Source organism: Oncorhynchus nerka, unplaced genomic scaffold, assembly GCF_034236695.1.
Source record: "Oncorhynchus nerka isolate Pitt River unplaced genomic scaffold, Oner_Uvic_2.0 unplaced_scaffold_1012, whole genome shotgun sequence".
Lineage (NCBI taxonomy): Eukaryota > Metazoa > Chordata > Actinopteri > Salmoniformes > Salmonidae > Oncorhynchus > Oncorhynchus nerka.
The window spans coordinates 170901-196989 of record NW_027040282.1 but is presented as its reverse complement, the minus strand read 5'-3'; positions in this window follow the sequence as shown (position 1 = coordinate 196989).

Below are 26089 nucleotides of genomic sequence, written 5' to 3'. Positions count from 1 at the left end.
GTTGTCTCTTTGTGGTGTTGTCTGATGTATTGTTGTCTGATTGTGGTGTTGTCTGTGTATTGTTGTCTGATGTATTGTTGTCTCTTTGTGGTGTTGTCTGATGTATTGTTGTCTGATTGTGGTGTTGTCTGATGTATTGTTGTCTGATGTATTGTGTCTGTTGTCTGATGTATTGTTGTCTGATGTATTGTTGTCTCTTTGTGGTGTTGTCTGATGTATTGTTGTCTGGTTTGTGATGTATTGTTGTCTCTTTGTGGTGTTGTCTGATGTATTGTTGTCTCTTTGTGGTGTTGTCTGATGTATTGTTGTCTGTCTTTGTGGTGTTGTCTGATGTATTGTTGTCTCTTTGTGGTGTTGTCTGATGTATTGTTGTCTCTTTGTGGTGTTGTCTGATGTATTGTTGTCTCTTTGTGGTGTTGTCTGATGTATTGTTGTCTGATGTATTGTTGTCTGATGTCTCTTGTTGTCTGATTGTCTCTTTGTGTGTTGTCTGATGTATTGTTGTCTCTTTGTGGTGTTGTCTGATGTATTGTTGTCTCTTTGTGGTGTTGTCTGATGTATTGTTGTCTGTTTGTTGTTGTCTGATGTATGTTGTCTGATGTATTGTTGTCTGATGTATTGTTGTCTGATGTATTGTTGTCTCTTTGTGGTGTTGTCTGATGTATTGTTGTCTCTTTGTGGTGTTGTCTGATGTATTGTTGTCTCTTTGTGGTGTTGTCTGATGTATTGTTGTCTGATTGTGGTGTTGTCTGATGTATTGTTGTCTCTTTGTATTGTTGTCTGATGTATTGTTGTCTGATGTATTGTTTGTTGTTGTCTGATGTATTGTTGTCTCTTTGTGGTGTTGTCTGATGTATTGTGTCTCTTTGTGTTGTGTTGTTGTCTGATGTATTGTTGTCTGATTGTATTGTTGTCTGATGTATTGTTGTCTTTTGTGGTGTTGTCTGATGTATTGTTGTCTCTTTGTGGTGTTGTCTGATGTATTGTTGTCTGATGTATTGTTGTCTGATGTATTGTTGTCTCTTTGTGGTGTTGTCTGATGTATTGTTGTCTCTTTGTGGTGTTGTTGTCTGTTGTCTGTATTGTTGTCTGTTTGTATTGTTGTCTGATGTATTGTTGTCTCTTTGTGGTGTTGTCTGATGTATTGTTGTCTCTTTGTGGTGTTGTCTGATGTATTGTTGTCTCTTTGTGGTGTTGTCTGATGTATTGTTGTCTCTTTGTGGTGTTGTCTGATGTATTGTTGTCTCTTTGTGGTGTTGTCTGATGTATTGTTGTCTCTTTGTGGTGTTGTCTGATGTATTGTTGTCTGATGTATTGTTGTCTCTTTGTGGTGTTGTCTGATGTATTGTTGTCTCTTTGTGGTGTTGTCTGATGTATTGTTGTCTCTTTGTGGTGTTGTCTGATGTATTGTTGTCTCTTTGTGGTGTTGTCTGATGTATTGTTGTCTGATTTGTATTGTTGTCTGATGTATTGTTGTCTCTTTGTGGTGTTGTCTGATGTATTGTTGTCTCTTTGTGGTGTTGTCTGATGTATTGTTGTCTCTTTGTGGTGTTGTCTGATGTTGTCTGATTGTTGTCTCTTTGTGGTGTTGTCTGATGTATTGTTGTCTCTTTGTATTGTTGTCTGATGTATTGTTGTCTCTTTGTGGTGTTGTCTGATGTATTGTTGTCTCTGTTGTCTGATGTATTGTTGTCTGATGTATTGTTGTCTGATTTGTGGTTGTTGTCTGATGTATTGTTGTCTCTTTGTGGTGTTGTCTGATGTATTGTTGTCTGATGTATTGTTGTCTGATGTATTGTTGTCTCTTTGTGGTGTTGTCTGATGTATTGTTGTCTCTTTGTGGTGTTGTCTGATGTATTGTTGTCTCTTTGTGTTGTCTTTGTGTTGTCTGATGTATTGTTGTCTCTTTGTGGTGTTGTCTGATGTATTGTTGTCTCTTTGTGGTGTTGTCTGATGTATTGTTGTCTCTTTGTGGTGTTGTCTGATGTATTGTTGTCTGATGTATTGTTGTCTCTTTGTAGTGTTGTCTGATGTATTGTTGTCTCTTTGTGGTGTTGTCTGATGTATTGTTGTCTCTTTGTGGTGTTGTCTGATGTATTGTTGTCTGATGTATTGTTGTCTGATGTATTGTTGTCTGATGTATTGTTGTCTGATTGTATTGTTGTCTGATGTATTGTTGTCTCTTTTGTTGTCTGATGTATTGTTGTCTCTTTGTGGTGTTGTCTGATGTATTGTTGTCTCTTTGTGGTGTTGTCTGATGTATTGTTGTCTCTTTGTGTCTCTTTGTGTTGTCTGATGTATTGTTGTCTCTTTGTGGTGTTGTCTGATGTATTGTTGTCTCTTTGTGGTGTTGTCTGATGTATTGTTGTCTCTTTGTGGTGTTGTCTGATGTATTGTTGTCTCTTTGTGTTGTCTGATGTATTGTTGTCTGATGTATTGTTGTCTGATGTATTGTTGTCTCTTGTGTGGTGTTGTCTGATGTATTGTTGTCTCTTTGTGGTGTTGTCTGATGTATTGTTGTCTCTTTGTGGTGTTGTCTGATGTATTGTTGTCTGATGTATTGTTGTCTGATGTATTGTTGTCTGATGTATTGTTGTCTCTTTGTGGTGTTGTCTGATGTATTGTTGTCTCTTTGTGGTGTTGTCTGATGTATTGTTGTCTCTTTGTATTGTTGTCTGATGTATTGTTGTCTCTTTGTATTGTTGTCTGATGTATTGTTGTCTCTTTGTGTGTTGTCTGATGTATTGTTGTCTCTTTGTGTCTGTGTTGTCTGATGTATTGTTGTCTGATTGTATTGTTGTCTGATGTATTGTTGTCTCTTTGTGGTGTTTGTCTGATGTATTGTTGTCTCTTTGTGGTGTTGTCTGATGTATTGTTGTCTCTTTGTGGTGTTGTCTGATGTATTGTTGTCTGTGTTGTTGTCTGATGTATTGTTGTCTCTTTGTGGTGTTGTCTGATGTATTGTTGTCTCTTTGTATTGTTGTCTGATGTATTGTTGTCTCTTTGTGGTGTTGTCTGATGTATTGTTGTGTATTGTTGTCTGATGTATTGTTGTCTGATTGTGGTGTTGTCTGATGTATTGTTGTCTCTTTGTGGTGTTGTCTGATGTATTGTTGTCTCTTTGTGGTGTTGTCTGATGTATTGTTGTCTCTTTGTGGTGTTGTCTGATGTATTGTTGTCTCTTTGTGGTGTTGTCTGATGTATTGTTGTCTCTTTGTGGTGTTGTCTGATGTATTGTTGTCTGATTTGTCTTTGTGTGTTGTCTGATGTATTGTTGTCTCTTTGTGGTGTTGTCTGATGTATTGTTGTCTCTTTGTGGTGTTGTCTGATGTATTGTTGTCTCTTTGTGGTGTTGTCTGATGTATTGTTGTCTCTTTGTGGTGTTGTCTGATGTATTGTTGTCTCTGTGTGTTGTCTGATGTTGTCTGATGTATTGTTGTCTCTTTGTGGTGTTGTCTGATGTATTGTTGTCTCTTTGTGGTGTTGTCTGATGTATTGTTGTCTCTGATGTGTGGTGTTGTCTGATGTATTGTTGTCTGATGTATTGTTGTCTCTTTGTGGTGTTGTCTGATGTATTGTGTCTCTTTGTGTGTTGTCTGATGTATTGTTGTCTCTTTGTGGTGTTGTCTGATGTATTGTTGTCTCTTTGTGGTGTTGTCTGATGTATTGTTGTCTGATGTGTGTTGTCTGATGTATTGTTGTCTGTTTGTGGTGTTGTCTGATGTATTGTTGTCTCTTTGTGGTGTTGTCTGATGTATTGTTGTCTCTTTGTGGTGTTGTCTGATGTATTGTTGTCTCTTTGTGGTGTTGTCTGATGTATTGTTGTCTGATGTATTGTTGTCTGATGTGTTGTTGTCTGATGTATTGTTGTCTCTTTGTGGTGTTGTCTGATGTATTGTTGTCTCTTTGTGGTGTTGTCTGATGTATTGTTGTCTCTTTGTGGTGTTGTCTGATGTATTGTTGTCTCTTTGTGGTGTTGTCTGATGTATTGTTGTCTCTTTGTGGTGTTGTCTGATGTATTGTTGTCTCTTTGTGGTGTTGTCTGATGTATTGTTGTCTGATGTATTGTTGTCTCTTTGTGGTGTTGTCTGATGTATTGTTGTCTCTTTGTGGTGTTGTCTGATGTATTGTTGTCTGATGTATTGTTGTCTCTTTGTTGTTGTCTGATGTGTGGTGTTGTCTGATGTATTGTTGTCTCTTTGTGGTGTTGTCTGATGTATTGTTGTCTCTTTGTGGTGTTGTCTGATGTATTGTTGTCTGATGTATTGTTGTCTGATTGTTGTCTCTTTGTGTGTTGTCTGATGTATTGTTGTCTCTTTGTGGTGTTGTCTGATGTTGTCTATTGTGTTGTCTGATGTATTGTTGTCTCTTTGTGGTGTTGTCTGATGTATTGTTGTCTCTTTGTGGTGTTGTCTGATGTATTGTTGTCTGTTGTGATGTGTTGTCTGATGTATTGTCTGATTGTGTGTTGTCTGATGTATTGTTGTCTCTTTGTGGTGTTGTCTGATGTATTGTTGTCTCTTTGTGGTGTTGTCTGATGTATTGTTGTCTCTTTGTGGTGTTGTCTGATGTATTGTTGTCTGATGTATTGTTGTCTGATGTATTGTTGTCTGATGTGTTGTCTCTTGTGTGTTGTCTGATGTATTGTTGTCTGATGTATTGTTGTCTCTTTGTGGTGTTGTCTGATGTATTGTTGTCTGATTTATTGTTGTTGTCTGTGTATGTTGTCTGATGTATTGTTGTCTCTTTGTGGTGTTGTCTGATGTATTGTTGTCTCTTTGTGGTGTTGTCTGATGTATTGTTGTCTCTTTGTGGTGTTGTCTGATGTATTGTTGTCTCTTTGTGGTGTTGTCTGATGTATTGTTGTCTGATGTATTGTTGTCTCTTTGTATGTTGTCTGATGTATTGTTGTCTCTTTGTGGTGTTGTCTGATGTATTGTTGTCTCTTTGTGGTGTTGTCTGATGTATTGTTGTCTCTTTGTGGTGTTGTCTGATGTATTGTTGTCTCTTTGTGGTGTTGTCTGATGTATTGTTGTCTGATGTATTGTTGTCTCTTTGTGGTGTTGTCTGATGTATTGTTGTCTCTTTGTGGTGTTGTCTGATGTATTGTTGTCTCTTTGTGGTGTTGTCTGATGTATTGTTGTCTCTTTGTGGTGTTGTCTGATGTATTGTTGTCTGATGTATTGTTGTCTGATGTATTGTTGTCTCTTTGTGGTGTTGTCTGATGTATTGTTGTCTCTTTGTGGTGTTGTCTGATGTATTGTTGTCTCTTTGTGGTGTTGTCTCTTTGTGGTGTTGTCTGATTGTAGTCTCTGTTGTGATAGATAGATAGACTATCTACCTCACATTCAACTATGTATCAACTGATGAACACTTTAGTTTCCCCTCTGTAGATATGCTTTGGGACGATCCATATAAAGACTGTTTATTTAAGTTAATATGCAGTAATCACTCAACACATCCACAATCTGTAACTGTTGTTGGGATGAATGACATGGCCATTTTAGGACACAGGAGCAGATGGAGAAATGCACCAAGAGGGGAACAAACTGTCACTATATTTAAACTTGTCTTTCCTGTTGGGAAACAAACTGTCACTATATTTAAACTTGTTCTTTCCTGTTGGGAAACAAACTGTCACTATATTTAAACTTGTCTTTCCTGTTGGGAAACAAACTGTCACTATATTTAAACTTGTCTTTCCTGTTGGGAAACAAACTGTCACTATATTTAAACTTGTCTTTCCTGTTGGGAAACAAACTGTCACTATATTTAAACTTGTCTTTCCTGTTGGGAAACAAACTGTCACTATATTTAAACTTGTCTTTCCTGTTGGGAAACAAACTGTCACTATATTTAAACTTGTCTTTCCTGTTGGGAAACAAACTGTCACTATATTTAAACTTGTCTTTCCTGTTGGGAAACAAACTGTCACTATATTTAAACTTGTCTTTCCTGTTGGGAAACAAACTGTCACTATATTTAAACTTGTCTTTCCTGTTGGGAAACAAACTGTCACTATATTTAAACTTGTCTTTCCTGTTGGGAAACAAACTGTCACTACTTGTCTTTCCTGTTTCAAATTTAAACTTGTCTTTCCTGTTGGGAAACAAACTGTCACTATATTTGTCTTTCTTTCCTTGTTGGGTTGGGAAACAAACTGTCACTATATTTAAACTTGTCTTTCCTGTTGGGAAACAAACTGTCACTATATTTAAACTTGTCTTTCCTGTTGGGAAACAAACTGTCACTATATTTAAACTTGTCTTTCCTGTTGGGAAACAAACTGTCACTATATTTAAACTTGTCTTTCCTGTTGGGAAACAAACTGTCACTATATTTAAACTTGTCTTTCCTGTTGGGAAACAAACTGTCACTATATTTAAACTTGTCTTTCCTGTTGGGAAACAAACTGTCACTATATTTAAACTTGTCTTTCCTGTTGGGAAACAAACTGTCACTATATTTAAACTTGTCTTTCCTGTTGGGAAACAAACTGTCACTATATTTAAACTTGTCTTTCCTGTTGGGAAACAAACTGTCACTATATTTAAACTTGTCTTTCCTGTTGGGAAACAAACTGTCACTATATTTAAACTTGTCTTTCCTGTTGGGAAACAAACTGTCACTATATTTAAACTTGTCTTTCCTGTTGGGAAACAAACTGTCACTATATTTAAACTTGTCTTTCCTGTTGGGAAACAAACTGTCACTATATTTAAACTTGTCTTTCCTGTTGGGAAACAAACTGTCACTATATTTAAACTTGTCTTTCCTGTTGGTGATGAAGAAACGCATCAGAGGCATAGTTTTAAGGTTAATATTTGAATGAACCCCTTAGAGTCTGGGTCAACCTAACATTGACCCAGTCCTCACACTCCTCCTCAAATCATCCAGGTGAAGAGGCTGGAGTGGGACCTCTAGAACACTGACCCAGTCCTCACACTCCTCCTCAAATCATCCAGGTGAAGAGGCTGCAGTGGGACCTCTAGAAATCATTGACTGCAGTCCTCATTGACGCCTCACCCTCCTCAAATCATCCAGGTGAAGAGGCTGCAGTTGGACCTCTAGAACATTGACCCAGTCCTCACGCTCCTCCTCAGTCATCCAGGTGAAGAGGCTGCTGTTGGACCCTCATGCACACAAAAACACAAGCACGCAGATAAATACACACATATATTCACAGGTACTTTACAGGTCAGTGATTGGAATGGAAGATGGGTTAGAAGAGGCAGAATGGTCCAGGGACTATAGAGACAGTTCTGTTAGAAGAGACAGAATGTTCCAGGGACTATAGAGACAGAATGGTCCAGGGACTATAGAGACAGAATGTTCCAGGGACTATAGAGACAGAATGTTCCAGGGACTATAGAGACAGAATGGTCCAGGGACTATAGAGACAGTTCTGTTAGAAGAGACAGAATGTTCCAGGGACTATAGAGACAGAATGTTCCAGGGACTATAGAGACAGAATGTTCCAGGGACTATAGAGACAGAATGTTCCAGGGACAGTTCTGTTAGAAGAGACAGAATGTTCCAGGGACTATAGAGACAGAATGAGACAGAATCCAGGGACTATAGAGACAGTTCTGTTAGAAGAGACAGAATGTTCCAGGGACTATAGAGACAGAATGGTCCAGGGACTATAGAGACAGTTCTGTTAGAAGAGACAGAATGTTCCAGGGAGACAGTTCTGTCGAGAGACAGAATGGTCCAGGGACTATAGAGACAGAATGGTCCAGGGACTATAGAGACAGAATGGTCCAGGGACTATAGAGACAGAATGGTCCAGGGACTATAGAGACAGAATGGTCTAGAGGCTATAGAGACAGTTCTCTTAGAAGAAACAGAATATTCCAGGGACTATAGAGACAGAATATTCCAGGGACTATAGAGACAGAATATTCCAGGACTATAGAGAGAGAATGGTCATAGAATGGTCCAGGGACTATAGAGACAGAATGACTATAGAGACAGAATGGTCCAGGGACTATAGAGACAGAATGGTCCAGGGACTATAGAGACAGAATGGTCTAGAGGCTATAGAGACAGAATGGTCCAGGGACTATAGAGACAGAATGGTCCAGGGACTATAGAGACAGAATGGCCCAGGGACTATAGAGACAGAATGGCCCAGGGACTATAGAGACAGAATGGTCCAGGGACTATAGAGACAGAATGGTCCAGGGACTATAGAGACAGAATGGTCCAGGGACTATAGAGACAGAATGGTCTAGAGGCTATAGAGACAGTTCTCTTAGAAGAGACAGAATATTCCAGGGACTATAGAGACAGAATGGTACAGGGACTATAGAGACAGAATGGTCCAGGGACTATATAGACAGTATGGTCCAGGGACTATAGAGACAGTATGGTCCAGAGACCAGAGACGGTTTTCCTATTTTTAGGTCGGCCTTTCTTTAACACAGGAGTCTAAACCCTATGTATTATACACACACACACACACACGTCCCATCCCTCCCTCGTTCTCTTAGCAGCTCCTTCCAGGGAATCCTGGTCTGCTGATTGCTGCATTTAAAGAGATTGAATAAGAGGGGCGAGAGAGAGAGAGGGAGAGGGAGCGAGAGAGAGAAGACCAGTGGAACTAAAAGTACATGAAAGTGAAGTCATTAATCTTTGCCTTCCCCTCCACTTCTCCTTCTCCCCCTCTCCCTGTTCCCTTCCCTTCTCCTCCCATCTCTCCCCCCTCTCCTCCTCCTCTCTCTCTCATCCTCTCCCCCTCTCTCCCTGTTGTCCTCCTCTTCTCTCCACTTCTCCTCCCATCCTCTCCCCCTCTCTCCTGTTCTGTCCTCCTCCTCTTCTCCCTCCCATCCTCTCCCCCCTCTCTCCTCCTCCTCCCTTTCCCCCTCTCTCCTCTTCTCTCCTCTCCTCCCATCCTCTCCCCTCTCTCTCCTCCTCCTCCTCCTCCCATCCTCTCCCCCTCTCTCCCTCCTCCTCTCCTCCTCCTCTCTCTGTTCTCCTCCTCTTCTCCTCTCTGGTTTAAACAACCTTTCTATTAATAGAGTTAGTCTCTGCAGGCAGCCCAGGGTGGTTCTGAGGCTGCCGATTGGTCGACCAGGGTCAGAGGTCACATGGTTTAACTGTACTTTGAAGCAGTTCTGCCGTGGCCTCATAACACACACACACACAGAGACAGACAGACACACACACACACACACACAGGCACACACACTCACACACAGGCACACACACACAGACACACACACACACACACACACACACATTAGAACAGCAGGGTCTTCCCCAGCTACCCAATACTGTCTAAGATCATCAGGTTTTCATAACATCTACACTTAGAACCCTTAGAACAGAGCATTTAGAACCATATGAGAGCATGTCATCTACACTTAGAACCCTTAGAACAGAGCATTTAGAACATGACATCTAAACGGAGAACCCTTAGAACAGAGCATTTATAACCGTGTGAGAACATGACATCTACACTTAGAACCCGTAGAACAGAGCATTTAGAACATGACATCTGAACGGAGAACCCTTAGAACAGAGCATTTATAACCGTGTGAGAACATGACATCTACACTTAGAACCCTTAGAACAGAGCATTTAGAACCATATGAGAGCATGTCATCTACACTTAGAACCCTTAGAACAGAGCATTTAGAACATGACATCTAAACAGAGAACCCTTAGAACAGAGCATTTAGAACCGTATGAGAACATGACATCTAAACGGAGAACCCTTGGAACTTTACTGACCTTTAGATGTAGAACCTGTGGAACTCTGGGTGTTCCATGAAGAGACAGCGTTGCCTGGACTACCGCGTCACCGGCCTATCAGACGGAGCCCGTCAGGATCCATGGCAATGGGGCTGTTGTTGCGTTTGTCCGTAGATCAGCAGATCTGAGTTCCCCAGCTTGACGTTGTCACCCCCCGTGGTGACCTGATCTTCTGTGACATCCCATCTCTCTCTCTCCCCCCAAGGGCCTTATTGTCATGGGAAACGTATGTTAACATTGCCAAAGCAAGTGAAGTAGATAATAAACAAAAGTGAAATAAACAATAACAAGTCAACATAACCAATGAACAGTAAACATTACACTCACAGACATTTCAAATGTAATACTATTTTTATATATACAGTGTTGTAATGATGTGCATATAGTTAAAGTACACATGGAAAATAAATCAACATAAATATGGGTTGTATTTACAAGTTAAAGAACAAAATCAACATAAATATGGAAAATAAATCAACATAAATATGGGTTGTATTTACAAGTTAAAGAACAAAAGGGAAAATAAATAAACAGAAATATGGGTTGTATTTACAATGGTGTCTGTCCTTCACTTGCCTTGTCTCTCAGATCGTTCACATCTCTGTGGAAGTTACCTGAGGCGCTGATGTTTAGGCCGAGGTATGTATAGTTTCTTGTGTGATCTAAGGCAACGCTGTCTAGATGGAATTTGTATTTGTGGCGACTGGACCTTTTTTCCGGGAACACCATTATTTTTGTCTCATATGAAAGTCAACATGAGAAAAACATTTGCTTTGTTCCAAAACGTAATGACTATTAAAATGTCAGATCAGGGAGTTCCACTGTCTCATCTATCTATCTATATCCTGTCTGCTGGTCTCTGTGTGAGGGAGAGACAGGGAGAGACAGAGACAGACAGACTACAGGGAGTTCCACTGTCTCATCTATCTATCTATACCCTGTCTGCTGCTCTCTGTGTGAGGGAGAGACAGAGAGAGACAGACTACAGGGAGTCCCACTGTCTCATCTATCTATCTATACCCTGTCTGCTGCTCTCTGTGTGAGGGAGACAGAGAGAGAGAGAGACAGACCACTGTCTCACAGGGAGTCCCAGACTGTCTGTCTCATCTATCTATCTATACCCTGTCTGCTGCTCTCTGTGTGAGGGAGAGACAGAGAGAGACAGACTACAGGGAGTTCCACTGTCTCATCTATCTATCTATATCCTGTCTGCTGCTCTCTGTGTGAGGGAGAGACAGAGACAGAGAGAGACAGACTACAGGGACTCCCACTGTCTCATCTATCTATCTATACCCCGTCTGCTGCTCTCTGTGTGAGGGAGAGACAGAGAGAGACAGAGAGAGATCAGTCTGCTGCTCTTTGTGTGAGAGAGACAGAGAGAGACAGAGAGAGACAGACTACAGGGAGTTCCACTGTCTCTCTATCTATCTATACCCCGTCTGCTGCTCTCTGTGTGAGGGAGAGACAGAGACAGGGGGAGTCCCAGACTCTGGCGGCTCATGACAGACGGGAGACTCTGGCGGCTCATGACAGACGGGAGACTCTGGCGGCTCATGACAGGCTGGGAGACTCTGGCTCATGACAGGCGGGAGACTCTGGCGGCTCATGACAGGCGGGAGACTCTGGCGGCTCATGACAGGCGGGAGACTCTGGCGGCTCATGACAGACGGGAGACTCTGGCGGACTCTGGACAGGCGGGAGACTCTGGCGGCTCTGGACAGGCGGGAGACTCTGGCGGCTCTGGGCGGGAGACTCTGGCGGCTCATGACAGGCGGGAGACTCCGGCGGCGCTGGCGAGGAGGAAGGCTCCGGCAGTGCTGGACAGGCGAGGCGCACTGTAGGCCTGATGCCTGGTGCTGGCACTGGTGGTACTGGGCCGAGGACACACACAGGAAGCCTGGTGCAGGGAGCTGCCACCGGAGGGCTGGTGCGTGGAGGTGGTACTGGATAGACCGGACTGTGCAGGCGCACTGGAGCTCTTGAGCACCGACCCTGCCCAACCTTACCTGGTTGAATGCTCCCGGTCGCCCTGCCAGTGCGGCGAGGTGGAATAGTCCGTCCTGGGCTATGCAGGCGAACCAGGGACACCATGCGCAAGGCTGGTGCCATGTAAGCCGGCCCAAGGAGACGCACTGGAGACCAGATGCGTAGAGCCGGCTTCATGGCACTTGGCTCATGCCCACTCTAGCCTGGCCGATACGAGGAGCTGGTATGTACCGCACCGGGCTACGCACCCGCACTGGGGACACCGTGCGCTCCACAGCATAACACGGTGCCTGCCCGGTCTCTCTAGCCCGCCGGTAAGCACAGGAAGTTGGCTCAGGTCTCTCTAGCCCCCCGGTAAGCACAGGAAGTTGGCGCAGGTCTCATACCTGGCTTCGCCATACTCCCTGTGTGCCCCGCCAATACATTTTTGGGGCTGACTCTTGGGCTTCCATCCACGCCGCCGTGCTGCCTCCTCATACCAGCGCCTCTCCGCCTTCACCGCCTCCAGCTCTTCTTTGGGGCGGCGATATTCTCCTGGCTGTGCCCAGGGTCCTTTTCCATCCAAGATTTCCTTCCAAGTCCAGAAATCTTGATTTCGCTGCTCCTGCTGCCGCTGCTTGTCACCACGCCGCTTGGTCCTGTTGTGGTGGGTGATTCAGTTACGGTTTTCTTCTGGTGAAAGAGAGGAGGACCAAAATGCAGCGTTGTTATTCATAAACATCTTTAATGAAAGATGAAACTACGAACAATATACAAAAACAAGAAAGGTGAAAAACCGAAACAGCCCTATGTGGTGCAACAAACACAGAGACAGGAACAATCACCCACCAAATACCTAAAGAATATGGCTGCCTAAATATGGTTTCCAATCAGAGACAACGATAACCACCTGCCTCTGATTGAGAACCACTCCAGGCAACCATAGACTTACCTAGACTACTATACTAAACACAACCCCATCAATCTACAAAACCCCTAGACAAGACAAACACATAATTCACCCATGTCACACCCTGGCCTAACCACAATAATAAAGAGAACACAGAATACTAAGGCCAGGGCGTGACAATCTTGGCCAGGTCGCAATTGTAAATGAGAACTTGTTCTCAGCTTGCCTACGTGGTTAAATAAAGGTGAAATAAAAAGAAAATAAAAATTGGTGGAGAGGAGGTAGAAACAGAATGTTTCCTCTCTCATTGGTGGAGAGGAGTTAGAAACAGAATGTTTCCTCTCTCAGAAAGAAACAGAATGTTTCCTCTCTCATTGGTGGAGAGGAGTTAGAAACAGAATGTTTCCTCTCTCATTGGTGGAGAGGAGGTAGAAACAGAATGTTTCCTCTCTCATTGGTGGAGAGGAGTTAGAAACAGAATGTTTCCTCTCTCATTGGTGGAGAGGAGGTAGAATGTTTCCTCTCTCATTGGTGGAGAATGTTTCCTCTCTCATTGGTGGAAACAGAATGTTTCCTCTCTCAGGTAGAACAGAGAAACAAACAGAATGTTTCCTCTCTCATTGGTGGAGAGGAGGTAGAAACAGAATGTTTCCTCTCTCATTGGTGGAGAGGAGGTAGAAACAGAATGTTTCCTCTCTCATTGGTGGAGAGGAGGTAGAAACAGAATGTTTCCTCTCTCATTGGTGGAGAGGAGGTAGAAACAGAATGTTTCCTCTCTCATTGGTGGAGAGGAGGTAGAACAGAATGTTACCTCTCTCATTGGTGGAGAGGAGGTAGAAACAGAATGTTTCCTCTCTCATTGGTGGAGAGGAGGTAGAAACAGAATGTTTCCTCTCTCATTGGTGGAGAGGAGGTAGAAACAGAATGTTTCCTCTCTCATTGGTGGAGAGGAGGTAGAAACAGAATGTTTCCTCTCTCATTGGTGGAGAGGAGGTAGAAACAGAATGTTTCCTCTCTCATTGGTGGAGAGGAGGTAGAAACAGAATGTTTCCTCTCTCATTGGTGGAGAGGAGGTAGAACAGAATGTTTCCTCTCTCATTGGTGGAGAGGAGGTAGAAACAGAATGTTACCTCTCTCATTGGTGGAGAGGAGGTAGAACAGAATGTTTCCTCTCTCATTGGTGGAGAGGAGGTAGAACAGAATGTTTCCTCTCTCATTGGTGGAGAGGAGGTAGAACAGAATGTTTCCTCTCTCATTGGTGGAGAGGAGGTAGAACAGAATGTTTCCTCTCTCATTGGTGGATAACAGTATATATTAATAGCTTTTATTTTCAGACCTTGTTTAATTTTTTGGTGGATCTTTCCCTCCATATTCATTGACATATTCACATATTCCTTCACTTTCTCTCTTCCTCTCCCTCTTCTCTCCTCCTCCCTCCCCCCCTTCTTTCTCTCTCCTCCCTCCACCTTCTCTCCTCCCTCCCTCTTCTTCTCTCCTCCTCCCTCCACCTTCTCTCCTCCCTCCCTCTTCTTCTCTCCTCCTCCTCCCTCCGAGGAGGTCCCCCTCCCTCTTCATCTCTCCTCCTCCTCCTCCCTCCATCTTCTTCTCTCAATCTTCTCTCCTCCTCCATCCATCTTCTCTCCTCCCTCTTCTTCTCTCCTCCTCCTCTGTTTAAAGAGCAACACTGCCACCTACTGTGCATCAACTTTTTCTCCTTCCTCCTCTTCCTCTACATCCACATATGTTTACTTCTCCTTCTCCTTCCTCCTCTTCCTCTACATCCACATATGTTTACTTCTTCTTCAGAATCCTTCCTCCTCTTCCTCTACATCCACATATGTTTACTTCTTCTTCCTCCTCTTCCTCTTCCTCTACATCCACATATGTTTACTTCTTCTTCTCCTTCCTCCTCTTCCTCTACATCCACATATGTTTACTTCTCCTTCTCCTTCCTCCTCTTCCTCTACATCCACATATGTTTACTTCTTCTTCCTCCTCTTCCTCTTCCTCTACATCCACATATGTTTACTTCTTCTTCTCCTTCCTCCTCTTCCTCTACATCCACATATGTTTACTTCTCCTTCTCTCCTCTTCCTCTACATCCACATATGTTTACTTCTTCTTCCTCCTCTTCCTCTTCCTCTACATCCACATATGTTTACTTCTTCTTCTCCTTCCTCCTCTTCCTCTACATCCACATATGTTTACTTCTCCTTCCTCCTCTTCCTCTACATCCACATATGTTTACTTCTTCTTCCTCCTCTTCCTCTTCCTCTACATCCACATAGTTTACTTCTTCTCCTTCCTCCTCTTCCTCTACATCCACATGTGTTTACTCCTTCTCCTTCCTCCTCTTCCTCTACATCCACATATGTTTACTTCTCCTTCTCCTTCCTCCTCTTCCTCTACATCCACATATGTTTACTTCTCCTTCCTCCTCCTCTCCTCTACATCCACATGTGTTTAATTCTTCTTCTACTTCCTCCTCCTTTCCTCTACATCCACATGTGTTTACTTCTTCTTCTCCTTCCTCCTCTTCCTCTACATCCACATATGTTTACTTCTTCTTCTCCTTCCTCCTCTTCCTCTACATCCACATATGTTTACTTCTTCTTCTCCTTCCTCCTCTTCCTCTACATCCACATATGTTTACTTCTTCTTCTCCTTCCTCCTCTTCCTCTACATCCACATATGTTTACTTCTTCTTCTCCTTCCTCCTCTTCCTCTACATCCACATATGTTTACTTCTTCTTCTCCTCCTCTCTTCCTCTACATCCACATCCTCTACATCCACATTTTTACTTCTTCTTACCTCCTCTTCCTCTTCCTCTACATCCACATATGTTTACTTCTCCTTCCTCCTCTTCCTCTACATCCACATATGTTTACTTCTTCTTCCTCCTCTCTCCTCTTCCTCTACATCCACATATGTTTACTTCTTCTTCTCCTTCCTCCTCTTCCTCTACATCCACATATGTTTACTCTACATCCACATCCATGTTTACTTCTTCTTCTTCCTCCTCTTCCTCTACATCCACATGTGTTTACTCCTCTCCTCTACATCTTCCTCCTTCTTCTCTCTTCTCTTCCTCCTCTTCCTCTACATCCACATATGTTTACTTCTCCTTCTCCTTCCTCCTCTTCCTCTACATCCACATATGTTTACTTCTCCTTCTCCTTCCTCCTCTTCCTCTACATCCACATATGTTTACTTCTCCTTCTCCTTCCTCCTCTTCCTCTACATCCACATATGTTTACTTCTTCTTCTTCCTCCTCTTCCTCTACATCCACATGTGTTTAAATCTTCTTCTCCTTCCTCCTCTTCCTCTACATCCACATATGTTTACTTCTCCTTCCTTCCTCTACATCCACATATGTTTACTTCTTCTTCCTTCCTCCTCTTCCTCTACATCCACATATGTTTACTTCTTCTTCCTCTTCCTCTTCCTCTACATCTTGTTTACCTCTTCTCTCCTCTTCCTCTACATCCACATATGTTTACTTCTTCTTCTCCTCCCCTCTTCCTCTACATCCACATATGTTTACTTTCTTTCCTCCTCTTCCTCTACATCCACATATGTTTACTTCTCCTTCTCCTTCCTCCTCTTCCTCTACATCCACATATGTTTACTTCTCCTTCCTCCTCTTCCTCTACATCCACATATGTTTACTTCTTCTTCTCTTCCTCTCTTCCTCTACATCCACATGTGTTTACTTCTTTCTTCTCCTCCACATCCTCCTCTTCCTCTACATCCACATATGTTTACTTCTTCTTCTCCTTCCTCCTCTTCCTCTACATCCACATGTGTTTACTTCTTCTTCTCCTTCCTCCTCTTCCTCTACATCCACATATGTTTACTTCTTCTTCTCCTTCCTCCTCTTCCTCTACATCCATCCACATATGTTTACTTCTTCTCCTCCTTCCTCCCACATCTTCCTCTACATCCACACATGTTTACTTCTCCTTCCTCCTCTTCCTCTCTTCCTCTACATCCACATATGTTTACTTCTTCTTCTCCACATCTTTACTTCTCCTTCCTCCCTCCTCTTCCTCTACATCCACATATGTTTACTTCTCCTTCCTCCTCTTCCTCTACATCCACATATGTTTACTTCTTCTTCCTCCTCTCTTCTTTCCTCTACATCCACATATGTTTACTTCTTCTTCTCCTTCCTCCTCTTCCTCTACATCCACATATGTTTACTTCTTCTCCTTCCTCCTCTTCCTCTACATCCACATATGTTTACTTCTTCTTCTCCTCCCTCCTCTTCATCCATCCATATGTTTACTTCTCCTTCTCCTTCCTCCTCTTCCTCTACATCCACATATGTTTACTTCTCCTTCTCCTTCCTCCTCTTCCTCTACATCCACATATGTTTACTTATCCTTCTCCTTCCTCCTCTTCCTCTACATCCATCATATGTTTACTTCTCCTTCCTCCTCTTCCTCTACATCCACATGTGTTTACTTCTCCTTCTCCTTCCTCCTCTTCCTCTACATCCACATATGTTTACTTCTCCTTCCTCCTCTTCCTCTACATCCACATATGTTTACTTCTTCTACTCCTTCCTCCTCTTCCTCTTCCTCTACATCCACATATGTTTACTTCTCCTTCCTCCTCTTCCTCTTCCTCTTCCTCTACATCCACATATGTTTACTTCTCCTTCCTCCTCTTCCTCTACATCCACATATGTTTACTTCTTCTTCTCCTTCCTCTACATCCACATGTGTTTACTTCTTCTTCTCCTTCCTCCTCTTCCTCTACATCCACATATGTTTACTTCTTCTTCTCCTTCCTCCTCTTCCTCTACATCCACATATGTTTACTTCTCCTTCCTCCTCTTCCTCTACATCCACATATGTTTACTTCTCTTCCTCTACATCCACATATGTTTACTTCTCTTCCTCCTCTTCCTCTACATCCACATATGTTTACTTCTTCTCCTCCTCTTCCTCTACATCCACATATGTTTACTTCTCCTTCTCCTTCCTCCTCTTCCTCTTCCACATCTTTACTTCTCCTTCTCCTTCCTCCTCTTCCTCTATCCACATATGTTTACTTCTCCTTCCTCCTCTTCCTCCACATTCCTCTACATCCACATATGTTTACTTCTTCTTCTCCTTCCTCCTCTTCCTCTACATCCACATATGTTTACTTCTCCTTCTCCTTCCTCTCTTCCTCTACATCCACATATGTTTACTTCTCCTTCTTCCTCCTCTTCCTCTACATCCACATATGTTTACTTCTCCTTCCTCCTCTTCCTCTTCCTCTACATCCACATATGTTTACTTCTCCTTCCTCCTCTTCCTCTTCCTCTACATCCACATATGTTTACTTCTTCTTCTCCTTCCTCCTCTTCCTCTACATCCACATATGTTTACTTCTCCTTCTCCTTCCTCCTCTTCCTCTACATCCACATATGTTTACTTCTCCTTCCTCCTCTTCCTCTACATCCACATATGTGTACTTCTCCTTCTCCTTCCTCCTCTTCCTCTACATCCACATATGTTTACTTCTCCTTCCTCCTCTTCCTCTACATCCACATATGTTTACTTCTCCTTCCATCTCTACTGTGTGTGTGTGTGTGTGTGTGTCCAGTGTGTGTGTGTGTGTGTGTGTGTCCAGTGTGTGTGTGTGTGTCCAGTGTGTGTGTGTATCTAGTGTGTGTGTCCAGCATGTGTGTGTGTGTGTGTCCAGTGTGTGTGTGTAGTGTGTGCGTCCAGTGTGTGTGTATCTAGTGTGTGTGTCCAGCAGGTGTGTGTGTGTGTGTGTCCAGTGTGTATCTAGTGTTTGTGTCCAGTGTGTGTGTGTCCAGTGTGTGTGTGTAACCAGTGTGTGTGTCCAGCAGGTGTATCTGTGTGTGTGTGTCCAGCAGGTGTGTGTGTGTGTGTGTCCAGTTTGTGTGTGTGTGTGTCCAGTGTGTGTGTGTATCTAGTGTGTGTGTTTGTCCAGTGTGTGTGTGTCCAGTGTGTGTGTGTAACCAGTGTGTGTGTGTGTGTTTGTGTCCAGTGTGTGTGTCCAGTGTGTGTGTCCAGTGTGTGTGTAACCAGTGTGTGTGTGTGTGTTTGTGTCCAGTGTGTGTGTCCAGTGTGTGTGTCCAGTGTGTGTGTCCAGTGTGTGTGTGCCAGTGTGTGTGTGTGTGTTTGTGTCAGTGTGTGTGTCCAGTGTGTGTGTCCAGTGTGTGTGTCCAGTGTGTGGTCCAGTGTGTGGTCCAGTGTGTGTGTGTGTAATTGCCCAGTGTGTGTGTTTGTGTGTGTGTGTGTCCAGCGTGTGTGTGTCCAGCGTGTGTGTGTCCAGTGTGTGTGTGTCCAGTGTGTGTCCAGTGTGTGTGTGTGTGTGTCCAGTGTGTGTGTCCAGTGTGTGTCCAGTGTGTGTCCAGTGTGTGTGTGTGTGTGTGTGTGTGTGTGTCCAGTGTGTGTGTCCAGTGTGTGTCCAGTGTGTGTGTGTGTGTGTCCAGTGTGTGTGTGTGTGTGTGTTTGTGTTTCATGTTATTATTTACACTGAGTCGCCAAACCACCAAAGCCTAACCTGGCTATGTGTGTGTGTCCAGTGTGTGTTTGTGTCCAGTGTGTGTTTGTGTCCAGTGTGTGTTTGTGTCCAGTGTGTGTGTGTGTCCAGTGTGTGTGTGTGTGTCCAGTGTGTGTGTGTGTCCAGTGTGTGTTTGTGTCCAGTGTGTGTGTGTGTCCAGTGTGTGTGTGTGTGTGTGTGTGTGTGAGTCCAGTGTGTGTTTGTGTGTGTGTGTGTGTTTGTCCAGTGTGTGTGTGTGTGTGTGTGTGTGTGTGTGTGTGTGTGTGTGTGTGTGTGTGTGTGTGTGTGTGTGTGTGTGTGTGTGTGTGTGTGTGTGTGTGTGTGTGTGTGTGTGCCCAGTGTGTGTGTGTATCACTGACAGAGAGACACTGAGTCATCAAACCAGTGTGTTATTTCAGGGACACTGAGGAATCATAATAAACCCTAAACCCTGGATAGAGGGGCTCAGTGAATGTGGAGGTGAATGTGATCAGGTGGGTCAGTGTGTCAGAGGAGGCTCTATAGAAGGACAGAGTGCCGGCTGGCCAGTCCAGATACACTCCTACTCTGTGGGAGCTGGAGGAGGGGACGTCTATGGTAGTGGGATTATTATTGTGCCAGGCAGTGTAACTGTTGTCCTCTTCCTCTTCCTCTACATCCACATATGTTTACTTCTCCTTCTTCCTCCTCTTCCTCTACATCCACATATGTTTACTTCTCCTTCCTCCTCCTCCTCTTCATCCTACATCCACATATGTTTACTTCTTTCTTCTCCTTCCTCCTCTTCCTCTACATCCACATATGTTTACTTCTCTTCTCCTTCCTCCTCTTCCTCTACATCCACATATGTTTACTTCTCCTTCCTCCTCTTCCTCTTCCTCTACATCCACATATGTTTACTTCTTCTTCTCCTTCCTCCTCTTCCTCTACATCCACATATGTTTACTTCTCCTTCCTCCTCTTCCTCTTCCTCTACATCCACATATGTTTACTTCTTCTTCTCCTTCCTCCTCCTCTACATCTTCCTCTTCATATGTTTACTTCTCCTTCCTCCTCTTCCTCTACATCCACATCCATGTTTACTTCTTCTTCTCCTTCCTCCTCTTCCTCTACATCCACATATGTTTACTTCTTTCCTTTCCTTCTTCTCCTCTTCCTCCTCATCCATCCACATATGTTTACTTCTCCTTCCTCCTCTTCCTCTACATCCACATATGTTTACTTCTTCTTCTCCTTCCTCCTCTTCCTCTACATCCACATATGTTTACTTCTTCTTCTCCTTCCTCCTCTTCCTCTACATCCACATATGTTTACTTCTCCTTCTCCTTCCTCCTCTTCCTCTCACATCCACATATTGTTTACTTCTCCTCTCTCTCCTCCTCCTCTCTTCTCTTCTTCCTCCACATGTCCTCCTGTTCTTTTTCTCATCCACATGTATCTGTTCCTCCTCCTCCACTTCATTGATCCCAGTGACTCAGTAATGTTTAAACTCTATCCCAAACCTTAACCATTCATAATGAGGCCCTCCTCCTCCTAATGATGTTTAAACTCTATCCCAAACCTTAACCATTCATAATGAGGCCTAAACTTAATGTTTAAACTCTATCCCAAACCTTAACCATTCATAATGAGGCCCTAATCTTAATGTTTACTAAACTCTATCCCAAACCTTAACCATTCATAATGAGGCCCTAGACTTAATGTTTAAACTCTATCCCAAACCATAACCATTCATAATGAGGCCCTAATCTTAACGTTGTAACTCTATCCCAAACCTTAACCATTCATAATGAGGCCCTAGACTTAATGTTTAAACTCTATCCCAAACCTTAACCATTCATAATGAGGCCCTAAACTTAATGTTTAAACTCTATCCCAAACCTTACCCATTCATAATGAGGCCCTAATCTTAATGTTTAAACTCTATCCCAAACCTTAACCATTCATAATGAGGCCCTAAACTTAATGCTTTAACTCTATCCCAAACCTGAACCATGCATAATGAGGCCCAACACATTGTGTTAACACATCCGTGACCAACTACAGTGGGGCAAAAAAGTATTTAGTCAGCCACCAATTGTGCAAGTTCTCCCACTTAAAAAGATGAGAGGCCTGTAATTTTCATCATAGGTACACTTCCACTATGACAGACAAAATGAGGGAAAAAAACCCAGAAAATCACATTTTTAATTAATTTATTTGCACATTATGGTGGAAAATAAGTATTTGGTCAATAACAAAAGTTTACACAGCAACTCGTATCCTCAGAGAGTCACTATTCCACTAAGACCTAATTGAAACACAAACCAGAAAATGGAATCAGAGCTGTGTGTGTCATTCTTATCTAAAGTCCTGTTAACTCTCTCACAAAAACACACGCTTGCACGCACACACACACACACCCCTCTAGCTCAATGTTAACTCACACAAAAACACACATGTAAAAACGCTTGCACACACACACACACACACACACACACACACACACACACACACACCACACACACTCTACACACACACACACACACCCTCTTTGCAATCTACCCATCTCTGTTCACTGTCAGTAGCTAGTTAATGAGAAGGGGACTAAAATCAATATACGCACCTTGGGAGGAATTCCTGATTACCTAGCCCTCGTGTCTGTCTGTCTGTCTGTCTGTCTGTCTGTCTGTCTGTCTATGTGTGTGTGTGTCCTTTATCTTCCTCAGTGGGGAAAGAGAGAAATGAAGAAGTACATTTAAAGACGAACGTCGTCCTGAATAATTTCTGCTGACTAATCTCTCTCTCTGCTCTCCCTCCACAGCAACAGTAATATCATAGAGAGTCACTGATGTCACCCAGCCCATCAGGGCTCAAAGGCCCCCAATTACCAAACATAAAGCAAATTCCACATATCCTCTCTCTCTTTCCCTCTGTTCTGACTCTCTACCCTCCCTCTCTCTCCTCCCTCTTTCCATCTGTTCTGACTCTCTACCCTCCCTCTCTCTCTCTTTCCCTCTGTTCTGACTCTCTACCCTCCATCTATCTCTTTCCCTCTGTTCTGACTCTCTACCCTCGCTCTCTCTCTCTCTTTCCCTCTGATCTGACTCTCTCCCCTCCCTCTTTCGTTCCCTCTGTTCTGACTCTCTACCCTCCCTCTCTCTCCCTTTCCCTCTGTTCTGACTCTCTCCCCTCCCTCTCTCTCTCTCTCTCTTTCCCTCTGTTCTGACTCTCTACCCTCCCTCTCTCTCTCTTTCCCTCTGTTCTGACTCTCTACCCTCGCTCTCTCTCTCTCTTTCCCTCTGTTCTGACTCTCTCCCCTCCCTCTCTCTTTCCCTCTGTTCTGACACTCTCCCCTCCCTCTCTCTCTCTCTCTTTCCCTCTGTTCTGACTCTCTACCCTCCCTCTCTCTCTCTCTTTTCCATCTGTTCTGACTCTCTCCCCTCCCTCTCTCTCTCTCTCTTTCCCTCTGTTCTGACACTCTCCCCTCCCTTTCTCTCACTCTTTCCCTCTGTTCTGACTCTCTCCCCTCCCTCTGTTCTGACTCTCAACCCTCCCTCCCTCTCTCTCTCTTTCCCTCTGTTTTGACTCTCTCCCCTCCCTCCCTCTCTCTTTCCCTCTGTTCTGACTCTCTCCCCTCCCTCTCTCTCTCTTTCCATCTGTTCATACTCTCTACCATCCCTCTGTTATGACTCATTACCCTCCCTCTCTCTCTTTCAATCTGTTCTGACTCTCTACCCTCCCTCTCTCTCTCTCTCTCTCTCTGTTCTGACTCTCTCCCTCTCTCCCCTCCATCTCTCTTTTCCCTCTGTTCTGACTCTCTCCCTCCCTCTCTCTCTCTTTCCCTCTGTTCTGACTCTCTCCCTCTCTCTCTCTTTCCCTCTGTTCTGACCCTCCCTCTCTCTCTCTTTCCCTCTGTTCTGACTCTCTCTCTCTCTCTCTCTCTCTCTCCTCTGTTCTGACTCTCTCCCCTCCATCTCTCTTCCCTCTGTTCTGACTCTCTCCCCTCCATCTCTCTCTTTCCCTCTGTTCTGACTCTCTACCCTCCCTCTCTCTCTCTTTCCCTCTGTTCTGACTCTCTACCCTCCCTCTCTCTCTCTTTCCCTCTGTTCTGACTCTCATCTCTCTCTCTCTCTCTTTCTCTCTGTTCTGACTCTCTCCCCTCTTTCCCTCTCTCTTTCCCTCTGTTCTGACTCTTCTGACTCTCTCCCTCTCTCTTCTGACTCTCTGTTCTGACTCTCTCTCTCTCCCTCTGTTCTCTCTCCCTCCATCTTCTTTCCCTCTGTTCTGACTCTCTCCCTCCATCTCTCTCTTTCCCTCTGTTCTGACTCTCTACCCTCCCTCTCTCTCTTTCTTTCCTCTGTTCTGACTCTCATCTCTCTCTCTCTGTTCTGACTCTCTCCCTCCATCTCTCTCTTTCCCTCTGTTCTGACTCTCTACCCTCCATCTCTCTCTTCCCTCTGTTCTGACTCTCTCCCTCCATCTCTCTCTTTCCCTCTGTTCTGACTCTCTACTCTCCCTCTCCCTCTGTGATATCTACGTTTTTTTTAAATAAAAATGTTCACACATAAAGTGAACCGTTTTTGCTTTGTAATTCTGGGTTATTGTATGTAGATTGATGAGGGGAAAAACACATTTAATTCATTTTAGAATAAGGCTGTAACGTGACAAAATGTGTAAAAAGTCAAGGGGTCTGAATACTTTCTGAATGTTACTGTATATCAGTATATTAGTCTCTCTCTCTCTGCAGTGATGTTATTTTCATCACTTCTGGTTGAACACTGCCATCAAGTGGTGATTGTCCAAACTGCACCACTGTTAAGATAAGAGAAAGTGAGAGAGAGAGAGCAGAGTGTGGGAGAGAGAGAGAGCAGAGAGCAGAGAGTGGGAGAGAGATTAGAGAGAGCAGAGTGTGGGAGAGAGAGAGAGAGAGAGCAGAGAGAGAGAGAGAGTTGAGAGAGTGAGTGGGAGAGAGAGAGAGCAGAACTGTGTTGCTAGAGAGAGCAGAGAGACACTCTGTTGGGAGAGAGAGAGAGAGCTATAGTGAGAGCAGACTCTGTTGCTAGAGAACCCTGCAGACAGCACTCTGTTGCTATAGTGACCCTGCATTACAACACTCTGTTGCTATAGTGACCCTGCATTACAACACTCTGTTGCTATAGAGCAGGCTGCATTACAACACTCTGTTGCTATAGTGACCCTGCAAGCCCTGAAGAGAGAGTGACCCTGCATTACAACACTCTGTTGCTATAGTGACCCTGCATTAGAAGAGGTTGCTAGAGTGACCCTGCATTACAACACTCTGTTGCTATAGTGACCCTGCATTACAACACTCTGTTGCTATAGTGACCCTGCATTACAACACTCTGTTGCTATAGTGACCCTGCATTACAACACTCTGTTGCTATAGTGACCCTGCATTACAACACTCTGTTGCTATAGTGACCCTGCATTACAACACTCTGTTGCTATAGTGACCCTGCATTACAACACTCTGTTGTACAATTTGTTTAATTCTATTCCACATATTTAATTGTTTTGTATTTCATTTCATTTGTATTTGTTTCATGTTTCATGTTTCAACCAGTCGCAGGTTAACATCAACCTGACAGAGGAAACGTAAAATCAATAAACAAACTGTTTTCACAATTAACAGCCTTTTCTTGTTTCAAGTATGTTTTATTATGAAAAGTACAATATATCCTTGTATACTTGTACAACTATGGAGCGTATGTCCATATATAATTATACAATTTGTTTTTCAACATAAAAGACAACACATGATTACATTGGTATTTTAACGGTGTTGTTGTCAGAGGTCCTCACAACTATAGAAAGACGCGCATGTGTGTGTGTCCAGAATGTGTGTGTGTGTCCAGAGTGTGTGTGTGTCCAGAGTGTGTGTGTGTGTCCAGAGTGTGTGTGTGTGTCCAGAGTGTGTGTGTGTGTCCAGAGTGTGTGTGTGTGTCCAGTGTGTGTGTGTGTCCAGTGTGTGTGTGTGTCTAGAGTGTGTGTGTGTGTCCAGAGTGTGTGTGTGTCCAGAGTGTGTGTCCAAAGTGTGTGTGTCCAGAGTGTGTGTGTGTGTGTGTGTCCAGAGTGTGTGTGTGTGTGTGTGTCCAGAGTGTGTGTGTGTGTCCAGAGTGTGTGTGTGTGTCCAGTGTGTGTGTGTGTCCAGAGTGTGTGTCCAGTGTGTGTGTGTGTGTCCAGAGTGTGTGTGTGTCCAGAATGTGTGTGTCCAGTGTGTGTGTGTGTGTGTCCAGAGTGTGTGTGTCCAGTGTGTGTGTGTGTCCAGTGTGTGTGTGTCCAGTGTGTGTGAGTGTGTGTGTGTCCAGTGTGTGTGTCCAGTGTGTGTGTGTGTCCAGTGTGTGTGTGTGTGTGTGTGTCCAGTGTGTGTGTGTCCAGTGTGTGTGTGTGTGTGTGTGTGTGTGTGTGTGTGTCCAGTGTGTGTGTGTGTCCAGTGTGTGTGTGTGTGTGTGTGTGTCCAGAGTGTGTGTGTGTGTGTCAGAATGTGTGTGTGTCCAGTGTGTGTGTGTGTCCAGTGTGTGTGTGTGTCCAGTGTGTGTGTGTGTGTGTGTGTGTGTGTGTGTGTGTGTCCAGTGTGTGTGTGTGTGTGTGTGTGTCCAGTGTGTGTGTGTGTGTCCAGTGTGTGTGTGTCCAGTGTGTGTGTGTGTCCAGTGTGTGTGTGTGTGTCCAGTGTGTGTGTGTGTGTCCTGTGTGTGTGTGTGTCCTGTGTGTGTGTGTGTCCTGTGTGTGTGTGTGTGTCCTGTGTGTGTGTGTGTGTCCTGTGTGTGTGTGTGTCCAGAGTGTGTGTGTGTGTCCTGTGTATGTGTGTGTCCAGTGTGTGTGTGTGTCCTGTGTGTGTGTGTGTCCTGTGTGTGTGTGTGTCCTGTGTGTGTGTGTGTCCAGAGTGTGTGTGTGTCCAGTGTGTATGTGTGTGTCCTGTGTGTGTGTTTGTCCAGTGTGTGTG